General features: G+C 43.7%; 1 protein-coding gene across 1 annotated transcript in view; it reads left to right on the plus strand.

Moving 5' to 3' along the window:
- Positions 1-15,956, plus strand: part of HPS1 (HPS1 biogenesis of lysosomal organelles complex 3 subunit 1) — a 591,196-nt gene that overhangs the window by 194,936 nt on the left and 380,304 nt on the right. The gene's annotated exons all lie outside the window — the stretch shown is intronic.

The following is a 15,956-nucleotide window of genomic DNA, read 5'->3' on the forward strand; positions in this document are numbered from 1 at the left end:
TCAAATTGACTTTGGCTGTCCCGGCTCTCTGCAGACTCTTCTGACCCATTGATTTTGATTCAAACTGTCCCTCATATGTGGTGCATACGTTTAACTTGTATTGCTGGGAAAGATCTAATCTAGACTTCATTGGGAGATTGAAAAGTGCTCACATGCTCTGAAAACCTGTTAGCCTTTTTCCTTCCCTAACCTTTTCCTTTTTCACAACCTCAGAATTTATTAAGTACAAAAAGTGATATATAAATGTCAATAACTGTCCTAGCAATTGAAGACACCTCAGGGTTTAGGAAGTGTGTGGCACTTATCCCAAAAGGGGATCTACTTGCTTAACCTGAATCTGAAAAAGTGTTATGAAGTGTATTTTGATTGTTGCATAATGCCATTTTTAGAGGGCTTATTTAAAACTGACTGTTAAATAAATAATAATTTTATTAGAAAACCTTGAGTATAAGTGTTATTTGGATACTTGCATGTGTGGATTTCGATGCTACAGCTCTACAGCTCACATTTACCCCTCTTGAGATAAGTCTGGCTGCTCAGTCACTCTACCAACTTGTGTAGTACAGACATAGGTGTATAGGTCAATAGGTGGTTTACCTAATACCAAGAGGACAAGACTGGTGTAGTCTCCCACAGGGTTACTGCATACAGGCTTGCCTAAAACCGTACAGCTAATAGGATCTACTACCCTGGTATTACTGAAAGTAATCTAAAAGTAACTGTTTGTTTTGACTCCCCTAGAACTCCTGGTAAGTGTTTCAAATACGGTTATATGCTTTGGTCTGTGCACCTTCCAGCATGGTGTTTTGTTTTTATAATTGTATTTAAATCAGCCATTTATTTTTACAATAAATAGTGTTTGTGTTTCTTTTGGACCATTTGTATTACAATTTCATTTGTACTGATTCTACAGCCCTCTCTCCCTCCTAAGATAAGTTTGGCTGCTTTGTCTACGCCTTCCTGAACTCGGTGGAGTCTTGTATTGCCTCAGATGAATTGTTTTACTAAGCCCTTAGTTGGACTTCAGAAAAACTGTCCTAACCCGGACACTGAGAACTAAGAAACAAACCGCCAGCTGGAAAAAAAATGGAGAAATGACTACAACCAATCGGACAAAAACAAATACCAATGACAAATCCAAATGTACAAATCAGCAGTCATGAAAGCAAAAAAACCCATATTGCACTACAAGAATCCCCTTCGCAACAAACCCACTAAAGGAATTATTCAAAATCATCAAGGAAATTAAAAACCCAACCTCGTACAACAAATATGTCGTACCATCCCAATCCTTATGTGACAACATAACAACACATCTAAGAACAAAAATAGAAGCAATTCAACTGACCATCGATGCAAGCTGCCCTACCAAAAATGACCCCGTCGGCCCCAGAACTGCCAGAAACCAGCGCCACCAACCAACACAACACTCAATCATTTCAAACCTACTCTGTTCTAGGAGAACATTTTAACTTTGCTGCAGAAAGCTGTCTCTTTAAGGAATACTGTAGCATGGCTGGGAAGGCGTGCAGCGCCTGCGCGAAGAGTGCAGCGCTGAGTCCAGTCACTCGCCAGTCAACTGACTGTCGCTGAGATGACGGGTCAAGGGTGCTAATGGATCCGGACCTCCCCCGCAAAGTAAGAGAGCCATCTAAATGGGAAAAAGGAAACATGACTGACAACATTGAATGTTTCAGGATCCTTCGGAGCGGACATGCACTACAGAGCAAGTATGCTCAGTCGGTGGAGGTAGGTGACGTGTGTAATCAAGGGGAGGTAAACTATCCAGGTCTAGCAAATGCACAAAATGGATGAACTCTTACTGGCCGTGTGAGGAAGGCATGGCATAAAAGTAAGACACACAAGTCATCACAGTTGAAGATGTTTATTAAACTGTAAAATGGGTCAGATAAACGCCTAATCTAAACCTAAATCTAAGATGGGAGTAAGCTACAACCATCAAATTATAATACAATCCAAGTAGAGTCTAGTCAAATAAAGGCTCTATGCTAAATAACCTTTTGCCAATCCTTACCGCTATGATACAAAAGAGTATGGGTTAATGTTCACAAGAAAAGAAAGAAGTGTTCACAAAATGTTAAGTCAGGATGTTATGGCTGGGGTCTCCCATCCCCATGTTTTTTTAGCATGCGGAAAGGCGGGACTCGAGCACAGCACACTCCTGGGCTTCTGCGGCACAAGCTTACAGTTCCTTTTCGCAGTATCGGGGCCTTCTGCGCCCAAGTCTCTTCTCATGCAAAGTCTCTTCCTTCAGAGGGCCTGATATGCTAAAACAAAAGTTCCTTCTGTTAACCTTTGCGTTGGGTGATTACCCTTCACCCTTGGACCCCTCTCGCCGGGCTACGATCCTTCTCTGTCGTCAGCCTCATTCGTGCTCAGACCGACCAGAGCACTCGTCAATTTAAACAGAGACTTCCGAAGGGTGATCTCGTCTCGCTGGGTCACTCTGTTAGCCTACGGCAAGTGCTGGCTTCATACAATCACAGTTCGTACGGCATTCCTCTCAGCCGGGCGAAAACGCCTGCTTCACAATATTCAATACTTCTGCAATGTGTCAAGGACTTTTGCTTGTACAGGGATTTGGCTTGACCATTGTATTACCACCTTCACACTTTATGCCGGCCTTCCCTGTGGCCTCTTGGTAACTGTAGTTTCTTTACTTACAATGTTCAACACAATCTCTTGGTTCAGAAGATCACTCTATACCTGGTACCAATTTTGTTCACAAAAGACCTCTTGTCCATTTATCTTCTCAGTGTTGTCACTGCAACCCTAAGTCCAACACAGTCCGGTCGACTATCAGGTTCTTCCGACTTACCGGCTGTGCTGAACTCGCTGGCGATTCCTTTGCCGCTGGAGAGAAGGACGGCACCACGATGGCAACCCTGTCTCCCCACCCTGGCTATCAGTGTGGGAGGGTGCCATGTACCTCTGACATCCGTCACGCCGTTTGCCAGCTGCGATTCCCCGTTTTATGTTTCTTTCATCTGAGGCTTCACGGGTCTGGGTTGAAAAGGGCAAGGGCAAATCCCTCCTTGACATCCTTTTAAGGTCTTGCCGCCTTTCTCCTCCGTTTGAACTGCCATCTTGGAATGGCTGCTTCTCCATTGCATTCAGTCTTGCTCGGAGTGTGCTCTTGTGCTCTGCCTTTTATCGCTATGGGGAAGGGAAAGGGTAGTCGAGTGTGTGTAGTTGTCAGTAATTGCCAGACTCTGCCTGACCCCTGTGTTTGTCACAAGTCTAGGTGGAGAGTACAGGACAGAGGCTATCTCTCACTGTATGCAAGTAGATTAAGGGAGATTCCGGAGACAATGCTAGAATATAACAGATTAAAGGTACATACCAAGCTGTTAGTTGAAACAGGTATTCACAGGAACTGCATGAGCAGGTTGTAAACAAAGACGGAGAAAAGGCAAAGACAAGCAAGTACGCTGGGCAACTCGGATTGATCAGAAATAAGGGTGTACTGGAATATGATAAGGGGTCTCCAGGGATTAAGGAAAGCCCTTGGAATAGGTACCAGCAGATTACTCTTAACAGCAGTCATACAGCAACGTCATGACTTAGGCGTGCCGAGGGAACTGTTGTACTCAGTGCAAGGGTAAAACTGAAAGACCATATACTGAGGCAGGTACGACTTCCAACAGACTAGGTGAAGGCAACAGAAGTCTTCCCTTATCTGATCTGAACGAGACCAACCCAGTGTCACACTGTAAAACGGATTCAAGTGGAGACACCACAGTGGACCAAGATGTATACAAGTAGAAAGCAGTGTTGAAAGAAATAACCAGGTACAGGACAGGATAGGATATCAGAAGTTGGAACAGGCAGGAAGCAAGGCAAGGAGCCCAGAGGAACAGGGCAGAAGGCAGAAGAGTGTGGCAAGGCTGCCAGGCAGGGAAGCCTAGAGGAGCAGGACAGAAGGCAGCAGAGTGCGGCAAAGCTGTCAAATGGGAGCCCAGCGGAAGGCAACGGAGTGCAGCAGCGCCGTCAGGTGAGAGCCCACAGGAGCAGGGCAGAAGGTACAGGTGGGAGCCCAAAGGAACAGGGCGTAAGGCAGCGGAGTGTGTCAGAGCCGCCAGGTGGGAGCCCAGAGGAGCAGGGCAGAAGGCAGCGGAGTGCAGCAGAGCCATCAGGTGGGAGCCCAGAGGAGCAGGGCAGAAGGCAGCAGAGTGTGGCAGAGCCACCAGGTGGAAGCCCAGAGGAGCAGGGGGGAAGGCTGCAGCAGACTGGAGAAGGAGCTGCAAGCATCAACAGCAACAGGAATCAAAAGGCTAAAAGTGGATTTCCAGGAAAGGTAAAAATAAATGGTAACAGGAGCACCAGCAAGACCACAGACCAGCAGCAGTGCCACCCACCGACATTGAGGCAGGGATGTATTTAGTCAGATGCCTGCGGCCCCCATTATGAAACTCTGAGGCCTTAAATGATACAAAAAAGGATCATACGTTGGCTATGCTCCGTACCAAAATGGTTTATATAGAGGGCTTTTTTACTGCCTCAACCCAAATGAGAGAGGGGAGGTCGGGGGGGGGGGGAGTAGTGAGTTTGCCCGCTGGAGAAAGGAGAGAAAGTGGGGAGAAACCTCCACAAAATGCTTCATTGGCACCATTGACAAACAATGACTTACCAGGAGAGACTCCCGACTGTGCTAAAAGTGTCCTTGCCACTTGCCCGCAATCGAGTATGGTGGCTGATCAAAGCTATTTTGTGAAGAGGCACAGGTAGATCTACAAGTACGAGCACTCCATGGGAAACCGGCGGAGCCAATAGCGGCGAATAAGAAAAAGACATTGTTAAAAACGTTCCCGGAATTGTGAACCAGAAGTCCGTTCTTCTTACTTCAAGGCGAAAGCCTAAACCATTAAAGTTACCAGCAATGGTCCATTCAAAAGACTTGAGAAGCTTTTTAAGAAAAGTGACTCTGCTCGAGTGTGATCTTGCTTCGACTACTAACCAACAGGTCGAAGTTTGAAAGTCCACTACTGATTCTAATTACGACAATGAACAAGCTCAAAGCCTGAGTGATGATGACAGGGCCATTTTGTTAGACCTTACCACTCACTCAGTGGACATTGAAGATGTCGTCATGTGCTCGGACAAACTGGATAGCGCCGGACCATGTGCAGCTCCTGAGGTGGTTACAGAGCCAGCTTTTGCAACCAGCCTACACCCTTCACAAAATTTCTTGACGTTGGCCGAAAAAAGAGTGCAATTAGGAAGCATGAACAGGAAGGTGCTAATGGGGCTATGAACGTCCAGCTTCTATCCTGCCAAGGAAAGGCAGCCAGGGCCCTGAATACTCCTTCTACGACTGGTGAACTTCTTCAAGCAAAAAATAAATTAAAAAACATATCGGGACGATGATGCCCGTACCCTATTAAAACAGCAATAACCCACCTAAGGAGTGAAGGTGATTTCTAAACAATGAACTCCTGCTGCATTGACAACAGGGAAGGCAGGGATTTTACTCAGCTTCTCAGATTGGAAAGAGTGGTAGATCAAGGAGTGGAGTGTATTCTAAACCGTTAAAATGTGCTGAAACTATGCTACACCTGCGGCAAATTGTATCTGAACTTGGAGCTTCTTCACCTCATGTCACTGGTGGTCAGAAAACTGCTGCTGGCTTCGGCAACAACTCTGCCATTGCTAGGTATTGACCTAACTGAACCGAGGGGACCCCACTTGATGAAACAAACTAAACCGGCACTAAGTGAAACGACTTGAGGAATCTACAGCGTAAGCCCCTGATTTGTGCCCATCTTAGACAGGACAGTGGATGAAGAAAGTGCAGGGGTGGAAGAAGCCACTAGGCAGGCAGGGAAGAAAGCGGCAAGACCTGTGTTCGTGGGCCACCAGCGATTGCTAAAACATCCGATTTATCAGCTTGGCCATAACTCGTCCATGGAAAACAGTTCCTGTCAAAAAGAAAAAAACTTGAGATAATGAAACCCTCAGAGCTCCCTAAGGAGAGCTTGTGATCTTGGCTTGCTGCAGCGCTTATGCCAGAAATGGCCCCAGAGCCCATAAATGTAACTCCAGATTTGTACCCCTCGTAAGCCTCACATTTTGGGACACACACAGATTTGCACATCTGATGAAAATAGAGGTGACACCCTGGGCGGAGGCCGATGTCATCTGTCTGCAAGAAGTACGGCTTACCAACAAACCTGTATTGGACGGCTTTGCAGCCTTCCTTAATCCGGCTTTTGCAACTGGCCTAGGCCGTTCTTGACGTTAGTTAGGTCACGTACCGATTTTAAGTTAATAAAATCTATTACCATGGCCCTTTTACCCAGCAAACCATACTTGCAAGTCATCAGCAGTCCGAGAAAGCATGGAGATAGAGGAGCAAGCACTTGTGCTTAATCAACACTTATTGGAACCCTGTGAAGATGGTGATAAAGAATATGGTTGACAAAATTGGGAAAGTCACCAACAAAGCCTATGGTTTGGAAAATTCCTCAATTATTGTATCTGGGATCTAAATGCACTATGTGGCTTCGCAATGCAATGCATCAAAAATAACTTATTTTAAGCGGGTTCAGAGACGTAAAAAGTCAAATGCACTTATGAAGTCTCGGGACTGCTGTATCCTAAATGGCCATTTCGAAAAGAGCAAGCACCGTCATCCAACCTGGCAACGGGGGTCGCAATCCTCTGTAATAGGCTTTGTTTTTATATCACAAGACATCATTGATTCATAAACATCATTTGAAGTACTACTAACTCCAGCGAGTGACCACAAGATTGCGGTCACTCGCTTGAGTTGGTAGTACTTCAAATGCTTCAAATGCAGATGCTTCAAATGTGCTGGTTGGGAGATTTGCTTCAACACATGTAGTGACCTCAGATAATGGGTGTAGGCTGAAGATGTCGAAACAGGATGCAGAAAAAATTAGCCAGACATCTATTGGCACCCTTGCGATATGATAATTGCACGGCAAAAACAAGAGGCCTTGCTTGCTGGGATTAAAAAGAACCACAGGATTGTGTGTGTCTCCCGGACATAATACCCAGCAATTTTGCTGCAATATGAAAAAATCAACCTTTCTTGCCCATATGAAAAAAGCAGTTCACTAATCTCAGAAATTGAGCACGATTCGACCATGTGGAGTATGAAGATTCTTATATAACGCACAACAAAGCTTACACGTCCTGAAGAAGGCCGATAGAACAAGGATAAAGGATACCAGGGATGGTGTCTTGTTACAATGAAGGCAGAAACATGTCGACTATCTAAAAAAGACAAAAATAACTGAAAGTCTTTTGTTTGTGTATATCTATGTTGTTGGTCATAGAAGTGGTGTTTTTGAAGGGTTTTGACACCACTAGATCATCCTTTGTGCTAGAACAAGTCAGTTTGGTCCCGCTATTGTTGAAATAAAGTTAGACCACCTTACCCTGCTGTCTTTTAATAAATTATGCAGCTGTTTTTTATGCTTGATTTGTAAACAATAGTTCTACACTTTTATGTTAATTTTGTGATTTGAATAAAAAATAAATATATTTTTTATATGAAACAGTTTAGTGTGGTTTCCAGGTTTCATGGTTGTAAGAAGGTAGTTGTGATGTTACAACCTACCTATTGTATATCACTTGTTTTTGGACATAGAGAGGGGTAACCAGCCTTTCATTTGTTTTGTTCCTAAAATAACCGCAGACAACTGCACCCTATTTTATTTATTTATCGTGTGCCAAAGCCCCAGGCATCAAGGCGCACACCAATGCAAAAAGACGCAACAAAAAAAACAGGACACAAGGCAGTCTAAGCAAGGGGAAACTCAGTTATTCAGTGTTAACATGTTTCCGAAAGGAAGTCTGATTTATTTCTGGTTGTAAGGAGTTCCAAGCATGGGCAGTCTGAGCTGGAAAGGACCGGCCATTCCCCTTCACATGCTTGGCTCTAGGACATACCAGTAGGTTGGTGTTACTAGAATGCATAATCCTTGGCTCGTGTTGCAGTAGGCTTTGTTTAAGGTAAGAAGGAGCTGCACCATAAAGGCACTTGTGCGTCAATGGGTTTATTTTAAACTGCACTTTGGCAGCTACAGGCAGCCAGTGCAGTTATTTTCTAAAATTAGAAATATGAGCTTTGTGGGGGACGTTTTCAACAATCCGGATTGCTTCGTTCTGCACCACCTGAAGCTTATGAATGTAGCCCTTACTGGCACCACTCAGAAGTGCATTACAATAATCAATCCTGGGCATAATTGTAGCTCTAGCCAAAGTTTCAAAATTTGTATTAGAGACAAAAGTATTATTTTTTTTGTTGTTGGTACAATACAGTCAGTTGTAGACAGTGAGCAGATAGAACAGCAGACAATTAATTTACATTGTGATTGTGGCATCGATTATCTCAGCCATTCTCCTGTGCCTTAGTTATTTTGGTAGTGATAGGATGAGCATGGGTTCGTTTTTGGACAGTGTACCGATGTTTCTTTTGGGGCTCTCTGGCAACTGATGAGCACCTTAGTTAGTTTGGTAAGGCAGGGAACCACCATATATTAGGGAAAGTCAGGCATTTTCAGTTGAAACGTCAAGTCCGGTTCCCTGAGATGGTTGTCACATAATTCAGGCCAAGAACATAGTCTAGGTTCCTTCTTACTGTCCATGACCAACCCGACTTGACCCATCACTGAGGTCTCTTCTGCATAAAGAATATTTGTATAAATTGTTAGCACTTTCCAAATGACTTGAGCTCTAAAACGTTAAGTCTAACTCAAATCGAATGAGTGCATGCAGTGTACTTAAAGGCAGACCCAAAACCGTTTTCCAGAAAATCCCCTCCAGGCTGGCCCAGTTAACCTTCATCCACATCAATAAAACATCTGCTCCATAGGCAATCACACGGACAGCTTTTGTACAATAAAATTGAAGAATGGTGTTGGCCGTACATTTCCCATATCATTTGTACCTAAACAATCGGTTGCTTAATTCTTTCTTAAGATTTGTATAATGCAACAGAGGATTTGCAACCTCATAGATGTTAAAGCCTAGATATATAAATTATGTAACTTTCCCTAAAACTTCCTGTAATAAAACCAATTTAAAATTCACCAATATTTTCTTCCTAGTTGGTTTTAAAGTCAACACTTTGGTTTTATTTATATTAATTTCCAGCCTATTTACTGTTGTATACTGCATCAGTGCTGCTTGTTGCTCATTTAGGCCAATGGGAGTTTGATCGCAATAAGCTAGGTCGTCGGCATTGAGTGGATGTCTCGCTTTAAGGAAATCTAGTCTTGGTGGTGGGGGAGCTAGATTCTGCCAGGGCGGCTCCTATATCAGAGATGAAAAGATTAAAAAGTAAAGGGGCTAGAATGCTGCCTTGTTTTAGGCTGTTATTGGTGTTAATTGAACTAGACCGTGGGCCCTCTGCATTTCAAGCTAATTTTCAACTGTTTTTTAATATAATTCATACAAAATTTCAATCAAATATTGAGGGAAGCCCCATGATCTAAGCTGATGTCATAAAGGATGGCACACAGAGTCAAAGGCCATTGTAAAATCTATAAAACCAATACATATACAATTCTTAAATTCCCGATACTTTGCCTGTATCAAATGAATCAAAAACCCATTAAGGGTAGTATCTACGCCACGTACAAAGCCAGATTGCCAAGGATCTAAAATGTTGGCTTTTTTCGGCCCATTGCCACACCTCTTTCTCTACGATAGAGCTGAAGATTTTTCCTGGGACATCTAAGAGTTAGATGGACCTATAATTCTTAGGATTTAGACAGTGTCCTTTTTTTGTTTAGTGTAATGATTACCGATATTTTCCAGGATTGCGGTATAGACTTTGTGCTTATTATGTTGCTAAATAACACATTTCTGGGGCTTCCTTAAGTGTCATGTTGGATAATCCGCCAGGCCTAGGGGCTCTTGAAGCTTTGCTCTTTTTAATAATTAACAAGATGTTCTCCAGGTCAAAATTGAGGGACCAAGGTACCCCAGTATTCAATGATCAAGGCTTAGCATCCTCATTAATATCAAAATACACGTCACTATAAAAGGCCACTTCACTATAAAAGGCCAACCATGTCTTTTGTGAAATAGGATTTGCCTGAATTAGTGGTTGACAGTTAAACAATTTTCTAAACACTTCCCAGAACTGCCCTGAGTCTCGGGTCATTAGGATGCTTGTTAGGAGAGTTTTCCTAAAGTCCCACTTACAGGTAAGCTAACCCAGTGGTTTGTCCCCAACTCTTAGTATGGGGATCTACAAACTGTACTACTGCTGGAACCTTGGTAGAGTGGCAGAGCAGTCAGGCTTATCTTAAGAGGAAGATGTGAGCTGTAGGTAAGTACACAGAACCCAATTAGTAAAGCACAGCAAAGAAACACACAAGTGTATATTAAAACATATATTTATTATATTTACACCAGAATCACTTTAAAATACTTAGCACAATAAACCAAAACACACAGGAATACTTTAGAATAATTTTCAAAAGTCACTGTTTAGTTTGTAGTAGCTTGTGCTTACATTTGTTTACAACTTTTGACAGTAATGACATTTCTATCGTATTATCGGTAATAACACGCTCTGGCAAATTTGAGCAGAAATACGGTAAAGGCATTTACTCTGCATGTACATACAAGATAGTGACTTTTGGGAAGGAAAATAGTTGGTCAGGGTTATACTAATAGGGATTAAGGTTCTAGAGGCAGTTTCTTTTCACAGCAAGTCTTTTAAGTTCCAAAGCGCATCCCTATCTAAAGGCAGTTCGGAGAAGGCTTAAAGTCTCGACAACCAGCAGAATATGAAAAGTTCTTGTGGATACCTTTTTAAGTCTCTAGTATTTAGGATGTAGCAAGATTAAACCAATGTCAGAGACCCTGTTAAGGACTCACTAAAAGGGACACAAGCAATGGCTTCAGTCAGAGGTAAGAGGGGGTACCCTGGACACCGCTGCATGCACGCCAACGCTCAGGAGCAACTTCACGAAAAAGAAGAAGAAAAGATTGTGGCTGCTTTCTCATCATTGTGTTGGCGCAGGGCCCGATCTCCGAAATCCTTGGTCTGAGGGCGAAAGACAGCACAATGGATGGGATTTCTCAGCAGCAGTCTTGAGGGAGCACCTCTGGCACAGCTTTCAGCAACTTCTGGTCACACTGCAGTTTTGGCGCCTTTTCTGCAGCACCAACAAAGGATGCGATTTGCCTGGTCAATCTTCTTCACTTCTTTCAGTCCCACACTATGCTGAGGGGGTCTGGGTGAGTTGGATTGAATGTCTGGAGTGTCCTTGAGGGCTCCACAAAGACTTGGATGATTTCAGCCTTTCCACGACAATGCACTCGGAATGGGCAACAAGTCTCCTGGTATTGGGGTTTTGCAGCTGTGGAAACTCGCAGGACCTCGGGAGATGTCTCAAATCAAATTTTGTCTTACGACTGGTTGTTCCCACCAGTCACAGGGAAAGAGTAATCTTCTTTGGAGTTCCTCTGTCGCAAAGAAAACGGGTTTATGACACCAGTGGTAGATTCACGGTGTGTCTGAAGGCGTCTCTAGCCATCTTCTTCTGTTACTTCATTTTCCATTGGCCGACTTGCCTTTCCCCAAAGGAGCCTCAGCTTTTATACAGTTCCAGCACACACTCCTTTGCAATTTCTCTCAGCAATTTACAGAAAGGGGCGGGTGGCTGTCCAATTAGGACTGCCAGACCCCCGGTTGGAGCTGTTTCCATTCAGGCACTCGTGAAGACAAAGGCCATGGGAGAGAAAACTCCTCCCCTATTTCCTGCCTGCCCAGACACACTGGAGCCTAGGCAGGGACACCCAAGTGTTACCACCAAAGGCAAAACACACACACACACGTGCATCCCCCACTCAGGACGGTAAAAGAAGGGCTGACCAAGAACAGCCACACTAGTAAAGGCGAAAAAAGAAGGGAGCCACCAAGTTAATACTTGGGCGACCATATTGTGCATAACCGAGGCTATGGACATAGCCTGCGGTAGAAAATTCACACAAAAGTTGATAGAACACGTCCACTGCCACCAGCCATAACTAGGAGATTGTCTATGTGATATAAAAGTCACAGGAGCAGAGAGAAGGGGGATACTAACAGCCTCATCACAAGTTGGGCGGTATCCCCATCGGGATACCGCCCAACTGTATTTGCATTACCGCCCAACCCTCCAGCGGTATTACCGCTGGATCACGGGTTAGGCGTTAACTGTAATTCCCCATTCCCTGTTGGGTCCATTGAACCCAATGAGGAATTTTCGGCGAAATTAGCACGGACTAATGGTGCAGTGCCATTTTTCCGGCGCATTTACACCGAGCTTAGAGTTAGTGTTACCGCTGCATTTAAAGGCTACCGCCCAACTCGTGATGAGGCAATAAGTGTCCCTTTGGCACTCAACATAAGGTGGTGTGTGCCAATCTCTCGGACTATAATGTTTAAGAACTGTACTAACTCTAGAATATAGAAAATAATTTCAAAGGAGTACCCAAAGGGTCCCGAGCAACACTGCCCATAAGGAGCTGTGTGCTGCCATAGTAAACATATGTATGCCTTAAGAGATAGGGAGGACAGTAGTCTCCATTGGACAGTAAAATACAAAGTACAGAGTTCCAAAAGGCAGAGCCCATAAGAATGAATGAGTGGAAAAGGCTCCACTTATTCAGGATTAAAGGAAAAAGGTCCTGAAGTCCAGCAAAAAATGCTGGGGGCTCACTAGGAGAGTGGATGAAGCATAACAATGATGCATCTCCCTAACAAAACTCACCACCTTTTCCACAACCTGGCTATTCAACTCGCAAAGATTAGCATAAAAACGTGCACCCCACAAACCATACTATGGGACCAAAACAACCATGGGGCAATACGGATTGAAGTACCAACAACAAAAGGACCACACACACCCATAGCCAAACAGAAACCATCTAACCATCCCCCCTCTTTTCCAGACCTACATACCTCTCACGTACTACACATGCCCAAAACGCCCAGTAGAACTGCACACAAAAACGCACAACCCACACACCCACCGCTAATCATGCCACAAGACCAAACAGTTGCAAACAACAAAGATACTGGACTCTACCCCTTCAGACACATCAAGCTCAGTGCACACAACAAAGCACACCAAGAAAGCTGACACGCACAGATGCCACTTTCTCCTGGTGCATCAACAGAAGAGCACAAGTTCTATCCTATCACTCTTCGCTGACTAGCCAATCACACCCACATTTCTTACAGAGCCACTTAAGTGCCTGGAGACCATGCAAATGACAGCGGTGCGCAGTATAAATCATCATACTACAACCTCATATTACATTACTAGAAGTGATAGTGGAGTGTGTGAAACCTATGTATACTCCAGAATCAACAGTATGTAATGGTGTGCAAATATTATTCATATATCTGAATTCAATAGAACATACCCATCCCAGTTCTTTGGCCTGCTTGTGTAATTGGAGAACAAAATTATTAATCCTATCAACAGTAAAAGAGACAAAGAAGTTTCAGAGGGTGGATTCTCCTTTGAAATTTACAATGGTTTGTGATTTGAGACCATACAGCGCCAATATACACTCAAACCATTGAATGCTGGCCTTCGGAACCAAGAAAGACAGACCATATTGATGCAGCCTTTAAAGTTACATTTATTTGATCAGGCCTCCTTTCATTTCTTTTTGTATCCATTTGATGTGGAGATTGGGATGCACCAAGATGTTCAGCCTATTGAAAGGAAATCAGGCAGGTGAAAGGAAACGTCACTTAACTCCTACTAAACTTAGTATTATGAACTATGGTCCCTGGGCCGCAGTTGCTCCATAGAAAATGCTCCTATCGGATGTCCCGTTATCACAAACTTGTGTTTTTCAGGGTGAGTGAAGGGCAAGCCTGACAGGTCCCGATGGCCCAACCACCAGACGTGGGGCCACTGATAGCCCGGCACATGACAGCGTGCTTTGCTGGGAAGGAGAGCATAAGGAATTCCAGAACCTGCTTAGGAAAGAAGGGTAGCTGGGTGTTAGGGAGGGCAGGTGGGAATGAGTAGAAAGCTGGGAGATGTGGGCAGCTGGGGAGAAAACTGGAAGCAGGAACAAAGAGTGAAAACTGTCAAATTCAACAGATCTTTCCCATTAATGTACATATGATGATCTGGAAAGATGTAGAAAATAATCTTAGAATTGTGGCAGGTACACTTACAATTTAAGGTCTATGAATGTAAATAGTTTAAGTGAAGAGACAAAGCAGGACAGAACTCTGAATTATTTACATCGTTCAAACACTAATCTGATTGGTAGTCCCTATTCTAATTCAGGAGATCAGAGAGCGGTTGTGCTGCAGCACAGGAAGGTGGATCTTGATATTAATAAAGATTCAGTGATGGGAGCTCATGGTTAAACCAATGATGATGCCAGTATGGATGATCTTGAGGCATACCCCATCACTGTATATAGGGAGGGAATGTTAATCTGGTGATTAAGAAAATAAAAGCTAACTCCAATAATGAAGGTAAGCCTAGGTCTGAGGTGCCTTTTGAAGCTTTGGGACTGCAGTGTATCTGGGTGTCTTTTCTATGTTCTTCTCGAAGCACTATATGTTGGCCCCCTGAAGACTTTTCTTGGATCCTGTGATTTAACATATGTTTAGACTGAAATTGTCTGCTGTACTTTCTGATCACACCACAGATAAAAGTCAAAATATTTAAAGCCTACATGAGGGTTTATTGGAGAATTGGCTTTTCAATATTGATAAACAAAACCGTGGTTGCAAAATTCGATGAGCTGATCCTGGAGTAATTTTTTTTTAAAATGTGAACTTGGTAAAGTACAATATTTGTATTTGTAATGCTTGCAGGTGGGGGTGTCATTTCATTACAAAATGCCATACAAAGCAAAGCGTACAGGAGACCAAGGCAGTCCCGCAATGGGGTGCCTTTGCAATATACTTTTGGCATCTGGGAATAATTAGTCGGTTGTTGAGGAGGACCAGTAACAGAATACAGGCATGTGACCTGGACAAAGTAACAGACCTAGATAGTAGCCTTGATCTAGGCATAGTTGCACAATTGATCATTTGATGCATAGTCACATATTTACAGCTGAACATAGGAATGGAGCATTGTGGCCGGGGTGGTCTGGAGTCTGTTGGGCTGGGTGCAGGGGTGCCCCTTCACTGGACAGAATGTTTAGCTTGAGTCCAGGGTTTAAGCATTCGAGATCCGAGAGACTGTAGTTCTGGTATCTGGCTGTGTGCATTCCAGGGAGTAAGATAAGTAAGATGAAGCAGAAGAATTGGAAGGGAATGGGCAATGGCAGCAGGGGGCAGATGTGAAGTTGAGTGGAGGAACCTAGGGTTTGTGAAGGAAAGTAAACAGCGATGCAGTCAGCCCGGTGTGGCCCGGTGTAGGCCGGGGCAAGACCATGGATGGATTTGAAGGCCAAGGGGAATATAAAGAGATGGCGATTCTGCATTAAGAGAAATGAAAGTGGTTATAAGGGTTCGTTTGAAATCTTTTATGACAGATCTGTGCAAGATTAAAGGAAAAGAGATTTAACTGCTAATGGATAATACAGAGGTTGGGGGAATGCAAGGGTTGGCAGAATATGGGAGTGCAGTAAAATGGCACTGGAAATGTAAATTAAAACATTAAAAAGTGGTCTTCAGAACAAGAACCTTTAAATAAACCTGTAGTGAAACATTAAGAAGAATGCAAGAAGTCGGGACGAGTACTAGCATAGATGGCCAAAAATGAGTTGGTATGGCAGTGTTAGGACTAATAGGGAAAAGTAGTTGAATCTTCTTCAGAAATGGGGTGGGGTTTTTGCAGTTATTATATTGCAAATTATACTAACCAGAGGATACATTGGAAGAGATGTTACAAGATGCTTTCTGAAGCCCTCAAGACTTCCTATGCTTCTCGAGGAAGATGCAGGACCGTTTACATTTTCCTTCTGTGCTTTGGTTT

This window comes from Ambystoma mexicanum, chromosome 8, assembly GCF_040938575.1.
Source record: "Ambystoma mexicanum isolate Mex_15411 chromosome 8, UKY_AmexF1_1, whole genome shotgun sequence".
NCBI lineage: Eukaryota > Metazoa > Chordata > Amphibia > Caudata > Ambystomatidae > Ambystoma > Ambystoma mexicanum.